Here is a 19,550-nt window from a genome sequence, read left to right as displayed (position 1 = left end):
CTAATTCCCAGTGAATGCTGTGATCATAAACATTACCCTACGTCACAGAAATTATTTGAAAACTGGTGTGTATTCCTCAAGCTGTCAGTTGTCTTTCAGTATCCTTGTTGTGCTCTTTCATCCTTAAATGCTTGTGCTGAAGCTCAAATAAACTTACCTGTCAGCAGTTATGAGGATGTCTCTTCTCATCTCCAGCTGCTCCTTAATCATAGCTGTACCTGGCAGTTTAAAAGCTGTTTACAAAGGAGGTATGGCAAGTAGCTATGTTATAGGTGCTATTTCTCTAAATGATTTCTCACACTCCAATAATATTCAGCATGAGGTTGTGTTTGTGCTTTGTGAGGATGTCGTCTTGCTCAAAGCCAACACGTGAGCTCTCTGTTCATAACCCCTAAGGACTAATGCTATGGGCAGGTCTATCGAAGCAGAAGGACAGCTCTGTCCTTGAATCGCTGCTAGCTCTGAGACATCACCTACTGGTTAGGTGTCAGATTTGTTAGCAAGGTGGTAACATCATCGAGCTGAGGCTGGATTTTTTAGGTGCATTGACTTGCTCTGGTTTTAGAGGAATGGTTGCACAGGTAAATTGCGTGCACTATCCTAAGATACTTAATCACAAATATTAGAATCACAAAATTGCAAGTGGTGCATGAAAATACACTGATTTCATGCCCACCCCCTTCAAGATTTTCCCAAAGCATTCTGTCGAGAAAGGTTTTATAATTAATAGACAGCTCTCTCGTCAAATCTTAATAATGTTATCTATGGTGAATGCTATGTTAAAATAATGAAATAAAGGAGTATGCCACAAGGATAAAGAGCTTAAAAATTTTGTGACTCTTACCTGGCTACATTCTGTAGGATTTAGTTTTGCAGAATATATATATAGAAGGCAGTATTTCAGCTCTTATTTACACAGCTGAAGCAGCCAGTATGAAAGTAAGCTAATTTCTTTGTGTAGGGGGAAATATGTTGTGTACTCAGCTTCACAACTCAAATGCACCACTGTTTGCACACAGAATTGCCTAGACAAAAGTGAAGGGGGCAACAGCACAGTCATTATTTGTATTTCTCCACTGTAAAGCAGTGCCTTAATTAGGAAACTTTATTCTGAGCCTCTTTCCTGTGTGCAATGAGTATTGCAAACTACTAGTTCAGACCCAAACCAAAACTTTAGCTCTTAAATTAATGACTTCTGGAGTTGTCATCTTTTAAACTTCCAGGGAAACCAAACACAGATCACTCGGATTGCTGTTGCAACTTGTTAATTCAAGAGCTCTGGTGTTGATTGTCTTATGATGATGTGATACCTGCAGCGCTGTGAATTGAGCAGTCTTAAATCAGCATAGTTTGCGTGCTATGTAGTTTGGCATGGTGTATGGTTGTCCTAAAAATGGTATTTCATGAGAAGTGCCTCCCTCCGAGCATGGTGTGAGGTACCACTGCTGGCCTGGGACCAAGCTGTCAGCCTGTTGTTCCTGTAACATTATGAACCGCGTGTGTCAGGGTTAAGGTAAGGAAATGGAGCTCTTCTCTGCAGTTTCTAGCATAACAGTCAGTTTTCTGCAAATTTGTCTTCCTCTGGAGGGGAAGAACAAGCATGGCATAGTTTTACTGGATTTTCAGTCCTTGTGTTGAGTCTCTGCAATAGCAGCAGGGAGGCCCAGAAGCTGAGATGAAAATGTGAGTCAAGCTGAGCTTGGAACAGAAAGAGTGCACGGGAAGAATTCAGGATAAGGGAGAGTTTCAAGGGGGAGTGGAGGGTGAGTGACAATGCGGTAACACCCTGGCATCTGCAGCTTTTCTATCTGTTGCTTTGGAGAATGATTGCACATCATTTAATAGCCACCTTGGCAAACTGTTTTATTTCTCTTTTCCTTGATTTGACCTGGATGAGAAGCGGGCATTGGAGGAAGATGATGCTGACAGCCAAAATGTTACTGTTCAGAAAGAGGCAGTGTGAACGCTTGCACCGAGAGATATACGTTAGGTATCAGTGAAACAGCAGAGGCCTTTCAGGCTGGTGATCCATTTGGTGAACAGTTGGACAAGGTTACTCAGGTATTGCAAGATTTGATACCTTGTTGTAAGGAGATCTACATTTCAAAATCTCATGCCAGTGGGCATGTGTCTCTGTTTAGGAGTGCATAGTGGGTGGGCAGGAGGGTGTCCCTGTACAGTGTGAAAACTGGATGGAGAAATGGTCTAGAAAGGAGTGGCTCACTGGAAGAGAGAAGGGAACAGAGCATCCAACAACCTGAATGCCTGAGGAGTAGCCTCCAGCAAAAGAGTGCTGTTTCACAGACCACATCCATATAATTTGAATTTTACAAGCGAGAACTCTTTTGAAACCTGAAATTCCAGGTGGAGTACCTGAGAAAGTCTGTTCCTGGACCTGTTGATTCTCTTTCTTCTCCAGGTGGAGTGCTGGATGCTCACTTGAGTGAAAGCCCAGTTACCATCACAAGCAAAATTAATCCATCCTTCCTGTCTATTCCAACCAGCATCCAAAACTCTGCAGTAGGAGTACCTGGCAGTTTGTTCCTTGGAAGAGCTTTATTTTTACCCCACAGCCTTGCAAGAGGTAAGACTAAAGACTTAGAAGATTGTTTCTTTAAGTGAACTTATATAAACAGTAAATTTTTGTTTGCGTTCTGCTGATTTTGCCTGTGCAAGATGCATCGTCCCTGCAAAAGTCATGCTAAATCTGAAGTTCTTTCTCTGTGTATTTGTAATCCCATTGTTTGTCAGTAAAATGCCCGCCTAAGGATTTTTTTGAATGTTTCTGCACCGATTCTTTGGGTTTAGCTAGAAAATTCTTCTATTCAGCTAGTAACTGCTTCTCTGTGGTAATTTTGGGGTGGAGTGAAAATGGACACTTTAAAGCAAATCCGTATTGTCATCCTGTATTGGGAGGAGTTTGAGGTGCTGAAAACTGGGAAAAAATCTGTGTACCAGGCAGGAATTTCAGGATACAGCTCTGCCCCTTGGTGTACTGTGATTATTAATGACACAGAAAGTGTTGGGTACTCTGTTTCCACATGAAAAGAGGAAACAAGCATGTGTCGAGCATTGGTGAGGTAAGGAATCTGGTATGTGGTACAAGGTCAATGAAGCTGTAAAGCAGCAATTGGTTACTAATAAAAAAGCGGGTTTTTTTTTCTGTGCACCTCAGTAGAGGTCATTTTGCTGGTACTGCATCAGGAAATAATAAATACAGGTGACCAAAGTATATATATTTTTTTTTCAAAGCACAAGCAGCTTGAGATGCATGTTCTACTTGTTTTACATGGAGCCTGTGGGCTCTGAATTCAGGCTTGCCAGCACTGAACACAAAATCCATGCTTCCTTCTCCCCTCTGCCCCTTTCCTCCCTGCTCTTTTGGCTTTGGAACCTGCAGGACACTGGTGCTTTTGCTCCTTCTTCTCCAGGACTTGCTGTGATGAGGTGCCAGCAGATGTGTTGCGTGCTGAGTGGCTCTTAGAGCAAGCCTGAGAAGCGATGCAGAGTAGGGGTCAATGATGTGTGCAATGAGGAGGGGATGCCGATATGCTTCTCTGAGCAGAAAAGAGGGGTTGGGGGTGCCAGTCGGGTTGGGGGTGCTTTGCAAAAGCATGGAGAGCCCTGGATTGGGACATATGAAAGAAGCAGGTGGTTCCCGAGCTATGCCTGAGCGGCAGAGGGTGAGTGCTTTAGCAGAGGGAAGCAAGAGGATGGAGGAAGGCTTCCTCATGGACAGACAGGGATGTGATTAATGCCTTGCTCTGCTGCTCTGGTTGAAAAGAAGTTTTGGAAACAGCCATTATGAGAGATCAAGAGATTACTGCACTTTCCAGGCCCTTTCCTGTCTCTGAAACCTAGTGCTTGTTCGTGCAACACTGACACGATGCAAAAGCATTATTAGTTTTGGGTTTTGTTCTGCTCTTGGGAGGCTTTTTTTTCTGAATTTGGAGATCGTACACTGAAGATAGCTGTAAAGTCAAAGCAGTAAATGAATGAATGTTATTAATGAGGGGGTAGAGAAACAACAAGCTACTGTTTAAAACAAACAAAAAACCAAACAAAAAAAACCCAAAACCAAACCAACCCCCACCCCCCAACAAAAAACCCTCTTTCTCCATGATTCCCTGTGTCTTGAATGCCAGCTAGTCCTCCATCTCCAAAAAGAAAAAGGTTCAGCAAAGGATGATGAAGGTAGTCAAAGGCACAGAGCAGCTGTTGTATAAAAGGAGGTAAATAAACTTTGACTCTTCAGTGTGGAGAAGAAATTGTGAGCAGAAGAGTAAGAAGAGCAATGTTATGCAAAGTGTGAGCAGAGGATGACTATACCCAGGCCTTCCCCATTCAAAAAAAATAGTGTCAAATAAAACAAGGAAGCAACAAGCTTAAAACAAGGGAAAGTTTTTCTTTTGGTAATGTTTTTCTTTCAGTGGTGCACTGTTATGCTGTGGTATTCCCTGCTGCAGGATGTTGCTGAAAGGTTAGAAGTTAAAAGGACGCTGGATAAAACCTAGCCATGGCTGTTAAAGACAGTATCTCCTGGCTCAGGGAACAGTTATTAAAGCAATGTTTTGAAGAAGGTAACACCATCTGTGTTAAACTTGATGCAGAAATGTGCAACTTCATTTTGTAAGTACGTAATAAATAATTCTTAGCTGTTTTCAAATGCTGTGTCATATAGATGTGTGCTAATGCAGGGGCTACAGGTTGGAGCAGCAGATTAAATGTGGGATTTCTTGGCTTCTGTATTATTTCATATTTTTGGTAGCTAATGGGAAACAGGTGCATAGTAGCAAATGATTCAGGTGATAAAAAGTTGGTGTTTAAGAGCATATTATAGCAGCAGTTGTCTTGTATAGTTTGCTGTTACTTTACCAAAGTTTTGCAGTCTGGAGCTAATAGGAGAGTGCTAATAGCTGGGTAGGTTGGAGTGGTAGCTTGCCAGCTGGTGCCTGGGGTAATGATCAGGTTACTGTGATGCATTGGGTGAAGATGGGCTTCAGCATTTCCCTGCAAGCTCGATTTTCAGTGTGACATAATGTTTGGGTAGAACTGAAACTCTGGGATTGCAGCATGGAAGTCACCGGGGCAGCTTGGAGGGTGAAGGTTTCTTACAGTGTACATTGCTTTTTACTACAGAGAGGTGGTTTGCTTGGCTGATGTATGAAACGACCAAATTTCCCTGAAGATTTTGGTGCTTGGCAGCGTGTGGGTGTTAGGAGGCTTTGGGAGGTGGGGGAGGATGGAGGTGGAATAATGTCTGTTGAATCAGAGCTGTTTTGACATGCTGGAAAGAAATAGCCAGCTGTAAAGGGGGGTGCAGAATCAAACATTGACCCACTCTACAATTTTGTATAGAAAAGAAAGACTTGGAGCAGGAGATGTTTAAAAATTTATACTGCACTGAGTGGGGTGAAAATCAAAGTATAGGTAAGCATGTGGTGGCGTCAGCTCATGTGCTATGCACACACACAGCAGCTTTGCAGGGGCGTGCTGCTAAACAGCGATACCTTGAAAATTAAAAGAGAGTCTTGGTTCAGTGGGCTCCATGTCAAGGCGTGATAATGCCTGGTGGTGACCTGTGTGATAACTTCGAGGGTAAATTCAAAGTGATTTATCCCTCTTCTGGTCTCTCTTGAACTCTGACTGCTCATGTCTATTGCTGTGAAGCGGCTGCTTCTGTATTTATGAGCAAGGTGGAAACTACTGACCTACTTTCCTGCCTCTGAAAGGCAAGTGATAGTTCCAAGGGCAGTATTTCTGAATGTGCTTGGACTAAATTTACTGTAAGGAACCGAAAAAGTGTAGATGATGTCTGTTGGAAGGGAAAGCATATATTTATTGCACAGTGACAATAGATTTATAGGCAGATAGTTTGGTTTGTAGATAAATATTTTTTGCCTGTATTTCCATAGCCATAAGCAGTTAGAAAATTGGATTTAAAAGCCTAAACTTTGCTATAATCTAGAGACCTTTTTACTTTTTTTTTTTTTTTTTTTTTTTTGCTATCCCATCTGCTGAGTTCTTCACTCATGGCTGAGATGTCATGTGGCACCAAGAGAGCCAAGAGAAGTGACGCATCTTGGTATCCCATGGTAACTCTCCCTTTCCTTCGTTTTTAGCTTGTTTGCTTTGCTACCAGATAGAATAAACTGACTGTGGGATTAGATTTGCTTTGCTCACAAATAAGGTGAAGGTTAGGTTGTAGTGTTTTCACTCTCTAAAACTATTTGCATGTGGTAACCCAAACTGTCCTTTAAAAAAACTCAAAAAACAACACAACAAAACACACACAAACAACCCCCACTTCAAAACAAAACCAACACAGCCACCAAACCCAGAAGACTAGAAGCTCCCCACCCTAACTTCTCAACATGCAAGAAGCATCGGTTGGGGCTTTCACTCTTTGTTTACCATTCAGAATATTGAAGCTTGTCTGAGAAGGTTTTGCAAACTACGAGTAGGTATCCTGCAAGCATCTGTTGGGCTCAGAGGTAAAATTCTCACCAAAGCTAAATTTGCAATTCAGGTCTTACAGTTCATACAGGCTTTGCTGCTGGGAACTTGTTAGGTGATGCTTTCTTTTTTTTTCTTTTTTTTCTTCCTTTCTTTTTTTTTCCCCCTCCATCAGTTGTTTTTTAACCTTTGATTGTTGTATGCAGTTACTGGCTGCATCTCAATTATAAATACCTGACATATCTCCTGAGAGGAGCTCTTGGGAGACCATATCTTTGCATTCAGATATACTGATATTCTTTAGAAATCTGATTATTTTTAAAAAATGTGTCACTTAAACCCATGTTCTCATCTATGCCTAAATATCCACTGCTAACTTTATTGTATTAAAGCAGTAGTGGTATGATTTGGTCAGCCTGAAGCTCGAGGCTGCAAATACAGTAGCTCCTCACCTAATTTAAACAGTGGGTATAGTCTTTGCAGTTGTACGAGAGACCTTGAACAACTTCTTGCACGCTGTTTCCAAACACTTCTGTGCCCTTTTTCTAAGTGCCTTCAAGCACAGCTAGTACAAATCCTGCTAAAGCAATGTAAGTCTGGCTAAACTTTGCCCTGCCAATTTGATTTTTGCTTTAGGGGAGAGAACAGCTTTCAGAAACCCGATTTATTCTTGGATGTGTGTGGCGGAAAGGGTGGTTTTGCTCGCATGTAGTTCACGTGCTGGAGGAGACTGTGGTGAAGTTTTGCAATGTGGCAGGATTTGCATCTGCTGTTGCCACAGCTACGAGTGAGCTCACAGCGTTTCAGTTCCCTTAGCAGAGGGACAGAGCAGGAGTTTTCGGAGTTAAGGTACCAGTGCACAGAGATGACTCATTTTGGTGTGTCCAACTGATTTTTGAATCCGTTTTTGAGTAAGAGAGGATGCGACCATGGTGTTTCTGTGCGGGGAGGCATAGACGTAGTCTTGAGCAATTTTTGGCTTCCTGGATTTGGGGCAATTGATCTGCATGATGTTTGCTCTTAACAGGCTTCTAAGCTGTCATCTGATATACAACATCCGTACAGGCACCTGGATATTTGGAAGTATTGCAAGACTTCTCTGGTATGCGCGGGCACTGTCTTCTCTAGCTGTGCCAAAGCGGGGTATGTATCTCCGTTTGCTCCAAACAGGTATTTAGTACAGAGCACTGTTCTTATTGTAATGGGACTGAACTGCCTTCTGTTCGATTTTTAGTTCCGTGCAGTCTGGTGTGCTAACGTGAGCTGTGTGTTTGCATCAGGAGTGCTGCATGGTTAAATCCAAACAATAGGCTGCTTGTGGCAACTGAAAGCCGTGGGGAAAAAAAACCCTCTTCTGTAATTGCAGGAAAAAAGCAAGTCTGTTTACAGCAGGAATCCGCAAGAGTTTATTAAGTCATACTTGACTTTTTTCCCTGCATTTTCTGCATAGGTTATGATGATTTAACCATAAATTGCTTAGGCAGAAAAAGCACTGTCTTTTAGTTACTGATTGCAGTAGCTTTGACTTAGCAGCATAAAGAAATGCTATACCCTTCTGAGGATGACAGTGTGTGCAAGAACTATTTTATTTTGAGGGTGCATTTGTGCATGTCTGTAAACATATCTCCTGAGCAAACTCCTGCATTTACAAAAGGCTTCTAATAAAAAAGGTACAATTAAGGATTCGTTCAGTAGAACAAATGGTGGTGGTAGATTTTTAGCCCAGTCAGCACCAAAAAATAGTCTATATGCTTTTTGGTGCGTTTTTTGTTTTCTCATTTGGGTGATAGTGTTGGCCTTGCAAATGCTGGTTGGAAGCAGAGAGAGTTCAGGAGCCCTTCCCAAACAGGCCAGGCTTTCGTGGCAGTAAGGGAGAAGGAATTGTGCTAAAGAAAAAGGTCTGAGCTTGCAGTGTGCTGAAGAAATAAAGAGCAGTGGAATACAAGTATGATGTGGAAAGCTGCTGTAATGTAAGATGAACTGTATGCAGCCGGTGACTGTGTTAGAAACAAAAACAAGTGTCAAGAGAAAGGTTAGGAGTTTAAAGTCCACAACTAAATATTATTAAAACAAATAATAGCGAGTTTGCCTTTGAGGACAGAAAATCATACCTATGTTCAGAGGCAGGCGGGTTAACATCCTTTGAAGATGGGAATATTTGTGTGGACATGAGTTCGATGTCAGAGGACGGCTACCCTGTAATCAGTTGTTTGCCATTTTAATAATTATAAGTGTGGAATATTTAATAGGTAAATAAAATAATTGGATTATACCTTCATCTAGATAAGATTAAAAACCATCAGCTACCTTCCGAGTCAAGCTGCTTCTTTCCCATCGAAAGCCTGACTCGTCTGTGCCTTTCACCTCCAGTATTTCCTGCTGCTCATGCTTAATCAGCCTGTGATTGCTTTTATATGCTAAACTGCTGACTGTTAGTCTATCTCGAAATGGTTAACAATAAGCTATTTCCTCTATATTATCTTATCCAAAATACTAACAGGCCACTGCTAAAAAGTGTTAGACCTGTTATAAGGAAACAAGGTGCTCACCTGAGGAAACCGGAGGTTGCAGCGCTAGTTAGAAAAGTTGGAGCTGATGAGAGGAGGACTGTGATATGTGGGCAAATTCAATTAATACAGGGATCTTAAATTTAAGTGAGGAACTGAATCTGAAATGTTGTGAGGAGGTGGCACTTTTTTTCCCCCCCAAAAATAGCTGTGACTTGTCGTGTAGGTAACTTTTAACAGGCATTGCATCTAACAACCTAGGCTCATTTAAAGATTTTATTATTGTGCTTCATTGGTACTGTTGAGGTTTTGAATTAGTATGTGAGAAACTGCTTTTGTATTGATGATGTACTTAAGTTTTTGCTGTGTTGTGAAGGTCTTTGTCTGCCATAGCTTTTTATTTTTGGAGCTATAGGTTTGTAGGTTTATTGTTAAAAAAAAAAACAAGGGGGAGGGGGAGAACCCTCAAAACAAACCAAACTCTGTGCTCAGTAACTAGGCTACAGCTCTTGACACAGAGGGAAGACAAGGTCTTACACCAGCACAGATAGGAAATGAGGACTCTAGGTGCTGTGCTCAGCCTGTGCTAACATCCTCTCTCTGGGGAGAATTGCCATGGTCTCTTACCTTGTTTAGGAAATACTGTGTCAGAGGGAAACCCCCAGAGCAGAGCAGTCAGCTCTGTCAGTCCCAGCATTAGCATCTTGTGAGATGGTTTGCTGTGGTAGTGCCACTGTGGGTGCTGGGAGCAGCTGTGAAATTGGGAATAGCGCAAAGTGCCTTTGGGTTTTGAGATGTCCAAGTCATAGGTACCACTGTATCCTGTCGTCTGGTGCTGTAGATCTGCCTCTGAGTATGTCTGTGTTGTCGCTGTAGTTGAGTCTCGCTACAAAGTGGCTGTGTAGAGATCCCATAAGGATCCATAGGCTCCCATACTTCTTGTACTGTCCCTGTGCACTGTTCAAGGCCTTGAAGGTAGCCAGGGAAGAGATGGTGTAGGGTGCCTAGATTACAGAGGCAGAGTGCTGCTGGTCACCTTTTGGAGTAGTGAGATGAGGAGTGGACTTCTTTGGACCCAGACAGGCAGGGATGATTTCCCCAGAGAACAGTCCCTTTCCTGAGCTGTAGGTCAAGGGGAAAGGCAAGCCCTTGCACGGGCATCATCTGCCGTCTCTTTGCTTTCATGCACACCCTGCAGACTTGCAGTAGGGGAATTTAGCTTTTATTTTACAAGGAAATGCCTGTTCACGTAGCAGGTAGAACAAAAAAGTAGCAGCTAGTATAACAGGCAGCATATCTGGCTCAAACTGAAGAGGCTGTTGACTTCAGAAAATATAGAAAGTCGCATCATTCAGCTTATGGGACTCCATCAGTCTGTGGTGAGCTTGTAGGGGTGGAGAAAGAAGCTAAATTAAGGACGTGTTACTTGGACTGATGATAATTTGGAAGAAGGGAAGACTGTAGGCTACAGTACAGCCAAGAGTGCCAAAGTTGTGAGACCCAGGAATACTGCTTCTCACTGCTTTTTTTTTTTTTGACGCGGTGGGCTAAGGAATAAAGGTACATGCTGACGTGGTCAGAATTACTGGGGAAAGCCTTTTGGCAACAGCATGGTACTATCCGCAAGTGAAGCGTATCTTTGCAGGCAGCTGCTTGCCCCAGAGATTGGCCAATTTTGTGGTTTTGTTTTTTTTCCTGTTGGCCTTGTAACTATCCAAAACCCACCCCGGGGGTGTCTGGGTTGCACCTGAGGAATTACCTTTATGGGAAGGAAAATAAAGAACACCACATCTGCTGTCCAGTAGACTTACATCTTGCTTTTCAGGCATCTGTGCTTCTACCTGGAGATCTGGGACTAGTTCTAGTCCATGGTAAGACCTTACATATCACCGTGATGAGCATCTGCAGGTAATACCGGCTGCACAAAGAGTCTGTCCTGAAGCTGCTGCTATGAACATTGGCCAGTCTGGTCTGCACAGGGTAGGGCTTGAGCAGTTGCTTCTCAAGATTTTTGTGGTCTGTTCTGCTGGTAGGAGTGGAATGAGGGGCCTGGACAGGAAAATTATTGTTGAACCACAATAGCGTATCTGGTTTTGATGCATGAAGATGCAATTAAGGCTTGAGGAGAAGCTTTTTGAATACTTTTGGAGAGTTTGGATGGATGAAAGAGCTCTTCAGGGAGTGACGGAGCCCGTATGAGCCTGGAGATACTTACTCAGAAAAGCTTATACAGAGTGTACTGGTGTGGGGTACTCCTCTGTATACCTAGAGTCCCGCAGCCTTCAACATGGAAAGGCAAAGAAATTGGGGTTTCTGCTTCCCACTGTGGATTATAATACCGGTGAAGTATTTGTATTGGAAGCTGTTATTTCTCATGGGAATCCATGTCTCCTTCCTTTCTAAGAGCCTTGCTTTATTGCACAGTCTGGTCTGACATTGTGGTGTAATTTAATGCTTTCAGTACAAGAAGTTAAAAAGTGATTTAAAAAAAAAAAAAAAAAAAATCCCTGAAACTCAAATGACTTTTGAAATAGCCCAGGCAGGACAGAATCTGTACATGGATTACTTGGTCTCTTGGGTTTTTGTCTTCTTTTATTGGCCCTAAAAATGTACAGAGATGAAAATTAGAATGGCAACCCCTAATAAACATTTACTAGTGAATTTTCTGCAGTCAGCTTTCGTTTAGCACTGAAAGCCCTGGAAGACCATGGTCCATTTTTGGATGCTGGAAACAAACAGAGTAAGCATAGCTCCTCAGCATGGCACTGGGGAGCACAGCAGATATTGTTAGACTTTTGCGCTTTTTTTACTGTTTTATTTTAGAGATGCATGATGGCTGTGGAAACTTGAATTTTCCTTTACTTAGTGGTGTAGCAAATATGGTCTTCCTCTGTATTAACAAATAGTCACCCTCTTAACAGCAAGAGGAGCTAAGCAGTGCAGTGACTTACAGAGGCTTATGGTGAACATCTTGATATTGCAAGCAATTCATACATAATGTAGGTCTTTTCTGCCGAAATCTTCTTGAGTTTATAACATCATTGATCACAGAAAGTCCTGTAACCTGTCTTACCCAGGAGAAGAAGTTACTGTGTCTGTCTTAGTCATGTTCTCCTGTTGCACGGTGTATTTAAGGAAGTAATGCAGTTATTTTTGTCACTAGATGAATGATTCAAAACTATAGCGAGGTTTGTGTTGGGTGAGTCTGTAATGAAAAGGCTGGCTGTGCTGTGTTGGTTTTGCGTTGTTCATTATTCAGGCACTCAGTGTTGATATAAGGATGTTCCCTGGGCATGAGTTTATGCTTTTCTGATTTGGGACTGCTCAGAAAATACATGTAGAGGGACAGGTTGTAGCTGCCTCAGCTGGAGCCTGGATATCACATATCTGCTTCCTTGCGGCAAGACGGAGTCCTGGCTCCCTCTTGGCTACTATACTGTTTCCATATATACCTCTCTCTATGTGTGTGTGTGTGTGCCTATGTTTTGGGTTTTTTTTCCTCCAATACCCACGATACCCCTGAAACTTAAGCAAAATGTTCATTATTTTGCTAGCAGCAACAGCACAGGCTGCTTTGATGGGTGGATCTAATAAACCAGTAATGTGCTGGACATCCCAGTATCCCTGTTTGTTTTGCAAAGCAGCTGCTGTGTCTGAATGCCAGATGCAGTCTGCTGGTGTCTCATGGCTTGAAAGTGACTCTTGTAGAGGAGCCAATTTATTACTGTGGAAGGCAACTGGCTTTGCAAGCAGGTTAACATGTACAAAACCTTTCCGGCTGGACCCAAGTGTCTGCTTTAATCAGTAAATGCCCTGAAAGCTGCTGCACAGTAGTCCTTAGAAATAATCTGAGCTACTCTTTACCTAAGTAGAGTGCCAAGAGTATCAAAAAGGTGAAACACAAATGTAAGAGGCTTGGTGTTACCAGCCTTCAGGCAACAAAATATGCTTCTGTTCATGAAAGCAGCTCATGGCAGTATTACATATAAATAGCAGTCCCTCTCTGAGGCTTCTTTCCATTGCCTAAATTGGATGGCTTCCTACTGGTGGTGGCTGCTAACGGTGAGATTATGCAGCAGATTAATTGACTGAGAGTAACTGAGAGTAGTTTGGTTATGGAGGACAACCTGTCTTCACTCTTTCACAGGGGAGATGGAGTTTGGGGGTGCTGCCACTCCAGCTCCTTTCATGAGAACCAAAATCCCGGATTTAACGAAATGCCAGTGCTGATGCGCATTATAAAGGCAGAGTTGCTAATGCTTTTATGGCAGTGAGGAGATGAGTTAGGCTGTAATTAGCAGCCTCTCTTTTCCCTTGCAAGTCCAGAGAGGATTCTGTAGTTATTTGTGTTTAGTTGGTTCTGCTTTATTGGTTTTAATTCAGAATGAAACAATAGCTTATAACGCCCAAGAGAAAAGTACCGTATAAATGGAGTTTCTTGTCTGCTGAGAGTGCTGCAAGCGTAAAGAAACTGACTCCTTAGCCTCACTAGGATGAGTTGCTTTGATGTTTAATGCTGGTCTAATTTTCATGTTCGCAGCTGTGGGATTTTTAAAGACAAAACTTTAGGTGAGCTGAGAATCTAAGCCTTCATTAAGACCAGGAGATCAGTGCAAGTGAATTTATATACTTTCAGGGCTGTCTCTTTGTGCATCTGTTGCATTATACTAAAATCTAGCTTGGCAGCTACAAATGGAATAGTCCCTAAAAACCTTCCCTAGCTCTGATATGAAACATGGTATTGCTTAGAGTGATAGACCCTACCAGAAGATGTACCTTTGACCTAGCTTCAGAGCTAGCCCAGCTTGGAGCAGGGGCTGGACTAGCTGACCCCCAGAAGTCCTTTGCAACTTGGGGCTCTCTGTGGGTCTCGGCACTGGACTTGATAACACAAGGCTAACGTTGAAAAACACCCACGGCAAGAAGCCAGAATTGCGGATGGCCTTTAAATCCCTGTGAACAAACAAGTCAGTTTAAAAATTGTAGCGTTGTCTTTTTTTGCTGGGGGAAGAGACCGCAAGTGCTCTGGCCACAAATGTGACAGCTGTCATGGTAGATCTTAGCTGTGCTCTCCTTCTCCCTGCTCAGCCCCCAGCATGCTCGCTCTTTTTGCAAAGAGAGGAAAAGGAGGAGGAGGTGTGCTACACTGAGAACCAGTCAAGACAAATGCACTAATGGTGGATAGAAACATGTTTTATCTTGAGCTTTTGTACAAAAACCTGAATTCTCTGTGGAGAATTCCCTGTTCCTGAACTTCTTTTTAGGGTGAAATCTTAGTAGATAGGATCAGCTTTGTACTTCTCTCTCTTACTGATGACCCCCACTGGCCTCTTTTTGCCAGACTACCTCCAGCTGTGGGAACAGGGAATGTTGGAGATTTAAAGAAATTACAACTTTAATTTATCTCTTGGCCTTAAAATAAAAATCTTTAGGACTTCTGTTCTCTTACACTAGCAAGAAGTAGATACCTGCCAAGTCAATGAAAATTTTAGCTTGTAAACCTAGAGGGTATCCATGTCTGACTCTACTTGCTTTGTTATAAAAGAGGAGAATCATCCTCTGGTTTTTAGAGCCGATACAGAGCATTTGGGGAGCTGAGGTTGTTTGGTTTTTTTTTTTTTTTAAAGCATTCATCAAAAAGGTGATTTTTAACCAAAAAAAAAAAAAAAGGGGGTGTGTGGGAACTTGAGGGAGACAGAGACTGTAAGAGAGATTTAAGGAATCTGATGATACCAGGCAGTCTGATGAAATGATGAAACACCTCCTGACAGGTCTGTTAATGTTCCCAGTTTCTGACCCCTGTGTCACATTGAGAAAGCAGTGTTTGAGCCAAACCATAGCAAAGGCGAGCTATCAAGTTCTGGAAACTGAATCTCAACCTCAAGAGTGAGATATGGCATATGTTAGTTGTCTCCTGCTGAGCTGGTGTGTGATCTGTCAACACAGTGACATTCTGAGTTTCTGCCATGGGTGGTACCATAGACAGGACTGAGATGCTTCTTCTGAATACTTGTGTTTATCATAAATGATACCTTGGGTGCACAAATTAATTGGCAAAATGATCACAGAATCACAGGCTGGTTGAAGTTGGTGGGGACCTCTGGAGGTCATTTTGTCCCACTAGCCCTTGTCAAGCAGCGTCACCTAGAGCTGGTTGCCGAGGACCATGTCCAGTCAGGTTTTGAGTATCTCCAAGGATGGAGGCTCCAAAACCTCTCTGGACAAACTGGTGCAGTGTTCAACCACCTGCACAGTAAAGCAGTTTTTTTCTTATGGTCTGATGTGTATCAGTTTGTGCCATCTTGTCCTGTCACTGGGCACCACTGAGAAGAGCCTGGCTCCTTCCTCTTTGCACCCTCCCTTCTGGCATTTGTATACATTGATTAAAATCCCCCCTGAGCCTTCTCTTCTCCCAGTTGAATAGTCCCAGCTCTCTCAGCCTTTCCTCATAGGAGAGATGCTCCAGTCCCTTAGTCATCTTAGTGGCCTTTTGCTGGACTGTCTCCAGTTTGTCCATGTCTCTCTTGCACTGAGGGGCCCAGAACTGGACCCAGCACTCCAGGTATGGTCTCACCAGTGCTAAAGGTAGAGGGGAAGCATCACCTCCCTTGACCTGCTAGCAACACTCCTAATGCAACCCAGGATGCTGGTGGCTGCCTTTGCGGTGAGGGTGCATTGCTGGCTCATGATACCTTGTTGTCATCCAGAACCACAGGTCCTTCTTTGCAAAGCTGCTTTCCAGTCTGTCAGCCTGCAGTCTGTAGTGGTGCTTGGGGTCATTCTTTCTCAGGTGAAGGACTTTGCCTTTTCTTTATTTGAACACCATGCAGTTCCTGTCTGCCCTTTTGTTCCAGCCTGACAGGTTCATCCAAGTGGCAATGCGACCGTTTGGTGTATTGGCCACTCCTCCTAGTTTTGTGTCATGAGCAAACTTGCTGAGGGTACACTCTGCACATCATCCAGGTCATTAATGAAGAGGTTATACAATGTTGGCTCTTGTATCAACCCATGGGTGGATCACTAGTGTCTGGCCTCCAATGGGACTTTGTGCCACTGATCACAACCCTCTGCACCTGGCTATTCAGCCAGTTTTCAGTGCACCTCCCTGCCCACTTGTCTAGTCCATACTTTGCCAGCTTGAGGAAGTTGTAAGAGACAGTGTTGAAAGTCTTACTAAAGTCAAAGCAGATAACATCCTCTGCACTCCCCTCATCCACCAAGCCAGTTGTTTCATCGTAGGAGGAGGTCAGGCTGGTGAAGTGTGATTTTTTCCCCTTCATAAATCCATGCTGACTATTCCTGATCACCTTCTCGTCCTTCATGTGACTGGAAATGGTTTCCAAAATTAGCTGCTCTTTTCCAGGGATGAAGTGAGGCTGACTGGCCTGTCATTCCCCAGATCCATTTCCTCACCCTTGTTGAAGACAGGGGTGACATTTGCTTTCCTCCAGTCTTCAGGAACCTCTCCCAGTTGCCATTGTTGCCTTGCTGTAAAATAACTCCTGAAACACACAGAGTATGTTTAGAGAGCTAATTGCTTTATTCTGCGCAGGGTGCAAGGTGGAATATTTCCACAAATCAAGCACCCCTATTGCAATTCTTTTTCAGTATTTATATGTAAAAGTTAACACACCACGCCTATCTAATACATAATAACTAGACTAACTAATCATCCTCTTCTTCCATTGGTCCGTATTTTCTCAGCTTCGATTTAAAGTCACAGTATGATTTTAATTCACTGCGCATGCTCACAAGGAGCGGGGGGGGGGGGGGGGGGGGGCGGGGAGGGGAGGTAGTCCTTTCATCCCCCAATTGGGTCGGTGGTCACGATCTCCCCCTGCCACCTTTACCTTTCCCCTAGTTACTGTTATTCCTGTTGTTTTCATGGTTGTTGTGGTGTCCCTTTATCTTTACAACTCTCCTGGAAAGAGGATGTTCCCGTTATTGGTCTTTGAAGGGTTACAGCTTCGCATTCTTTTAGGACAAACATATGCTTGTTAGTAAAATATTCAGTGCCCATACCCTCTTATCTAACTTAGGCATTATCTATTACCTTGAAGATTCTACAATTCTCACAGTCTCGTATGCTAGTTTCTATTCCTAACTGTCTCTGATTCTCACACTCTAGTATGCTAATTTCTATTCTAACTGTGATCCCTTCTTAACTACTAATAACTGTTATACTATTTCTATTACTATTTCTATTTTATTCTAAAATACATACTCATATACTAAAATATTCTAAAATGCGTACTCATATATACACAATTCAAGGTGACACCATGACTATTCAAAGATAATCGAGTGTGGCCTCACAATGACATCAGCCAGTTCCCTCAGCACTCATGGGTCTATCCCGTCCAGTCCCATGGAGAGGTGTATGCCCAGTCTGTTTACTGTTCCCTAACCTGATCCTCTTCCACCAAGGGTAAGTCTTCCTTGCTCTGAACTTCCCCTGTAGTCTCAAGGGCCTGTGATTCCTGTCTTACAGTTGCCCTTCACATCCCTCACCAGTTTCAACTCCAGATGGTCTTTGGCTCTCTTAGCCCCATCCCTGCGTGTTCAGACAATGTTCCTGGATTCCTCCTGGGCCACCTGTCCCTGCTGCTGCACTTCGTTTGCACTTGGGTTTAGTCAGGAGCTCCTTGCTCCTCTGTGTAGGCCTCCTGCCACCTCAGCTTGATTACCTGCTTGTTGGGATGGACCATTCTTCAGCTTGGAGGAGGTGACCCTTTAATATCAACCAGCTCTTCTGGACCCCTCTTCTCTCCAAGGCTGTATTGCACGGGATTCTTCAAGCACATCCCTGAAGATGCTGAATTCTGTTCTCCTGAAGTCCAGGGCTGTGATACAGCTTTTTTCCAAGCTCCCTCCTCTCGGGGTCCCTAAATCCACCATCTCATGGTCACTGCAGCCAAGGCTGCCCTGACCTTCACATCCCTGACCAGTTCTTTCTTGTTTGTAAGTATGAGGTCCAGCAGAGCACCTCTCCTTGTTGGCTCCTTGATCACCTGTGTTAGGAAAATGTCATTTTCATCAGTGCACTCCAGAAACCTCCTCAATTGCTTCTGCCATGCTGTGTTGTCCTTCCAGCAGATATCAAGGTGGTAAAAGTCCCCCATGAATACCTGTCCTGGCCTTCCTAAAGAGCCTATGTGCATCCAGATGCTCATCCAGTTGTGTGATTGATTGTGGAGACATGGTGGGATAACAGAGACTATAGCCCTGCAAGTGCAGGCGGAACTCCTGCCCATTCCCCGTGCTGTGTGCAGTCATGTACGGGCACTACAGAGAGGCACCCAAGGGTGCCTAGTTCCCAGAAATGGTATAAGAGCTTTCCCCTTAATGCCCCGCAGGCACTTCCATATCTGCGTACACACAATTTGGGTGTGCGAGTGAGGGTGGCTTTCCTGAATTTTAGTTGGACATGCAAAGGTGTGTGTGAACTGCCAGGATGGCAGTCTTTCCCGAGCGGAAACAGCATATTTTCTGGCAAAAGCCAGGAATATGTGAGAAACTCCCTGTTATTGGATGGATGCAATATTTATCTTGGATCATTCAACCTGGCTTTGGTGTCTGAGTCAACGTTTTGCATGTAGCTTTAGAAAAGCAAAGACTTTGTTTCTGTCTCATATTCTCCCCTACTTACATCTTTCCTAATGTAACTGAATATCTACAGAAGGGCTGTATTTCTTTCTCCTTCTCTGGTGTGTGTCACATCCCACCATGTCACACACCAGAGAAGGAGAAAGAAATACAGGAGAAAGAAATACAAATAACAATATAAATATAAATATATATATATATATATATATACACACACACACACACACACACCCCCTGTGACATTGCAGGAGTGTTTGTTTTGGAAGAAATCTCTCCAACCATCTGAGACAAACCGAAATGTGTAAGGTGAAGTGTTCCTTTCTTCTCCTCTTAGTGAGAAGTGTGGCCTCAAGAGTGATAGAAGATTGACTGGGGAAGGACAGGAAGCCTGTGAAGGTAAATGGCCTTTTTTTGTTTAATCCAGTAACAAACACCCCCATGGAACCGTGAACTTTTAATTATGGGATTGTATTGGGGGGTGGAGGTCTTAAACACTGGGGCAGTATTTTAGAAAGGACCTGTGAAACAAGTTGATGAAAGCCTTTAGGTCTGAGGACAATGGTTCTTTAATCATCCAGCAAGACTTTCTCATCAGCTGCTTGCATGCAGAGCATCAGTGCTCTGGGATTGCTTGTGCCCCCTCACACCCGTTTGAGAGGTGCTGCAGCAAACTTAAAATTGCAGCGATTTGCATAGGTGGTACAGAGAGGCTTTTTCTTTTCTTCCCCCCAGATACTGTTATTGCACTATGAAAGTGATTTCATTATAGTAAAACTGAATTTCAACTGTCTTTGGCTTTCTAAACAATTCAGAGCTCTGGCTTCTCAAAAACCTTCCAAGACTATTCCACTTTTATTGTGCTCAGTCTAAAGCTGGAATAATAAATTTGGATGAAAATGCTAAAAAGGTATAGACTGAATAGTCTATATTGTGCTAGTAGGATAGTTTGCAAAATAAGGCTGTTTACTTCTGGTGTAAGTA

The 19,550-nt window shown here is 43.2% G+C and overlaps 1 protein-coding gene across 17 annotated transcripts in view; it reads left to right on the top strand.

The window, feature by feature from the left end:
• Positions 1–19,550, top strand: part of SGMS1 (sphingomyelin synthase 1) — a 106,313-nt gene that overhangs the window by 39,128 nt on the left and 47,635 nt on the right. For 2 of the 17 annotated variants that reach the window (XM_075505451.1, XM_075505457.1), the window contains one exon: positions 7,484–7,599. The exons of 12 other annotated variants lie outside the window; for them this stretch is intronic. The gene's annotated coding sequence lies outside the window, so the exon portion shown is untranslated. Of the gene's footprint in view, positions 1–1,886; positions 2,062–2,504; positions 2,585–5,934; positions 6,096–7,483; positions 7,600–18,903; positions 18,966–19,550 lie in introns of those variants that run through there. 3 more of the 17 variants (XM_075505460.1, XM_075505459.1, XM_075505450.1) reach the window with 3 other exon arrangements.

The sequence above is a fragment of the Mycteria americana genome, chromosome 6 (assembly GCF_035582795.1).
Source record: "Mycteria americana isolate JAX WOST 10 ecotype Jacksonville Zoo and Gardens chromosome 6, USCA_MyAme_1.0, whole genome shotgun sequence".
NCBI classification, from domain to species: domain Eukaryota; kingdom Metazoa; phylum Chordata; class Aves; order Ciconiiformes; family Ciconiidae; genus Mycteria; species Mycteria americana.
This window is presented reverse-complemented; position numbering and strand designations above follow the sequence as displayed.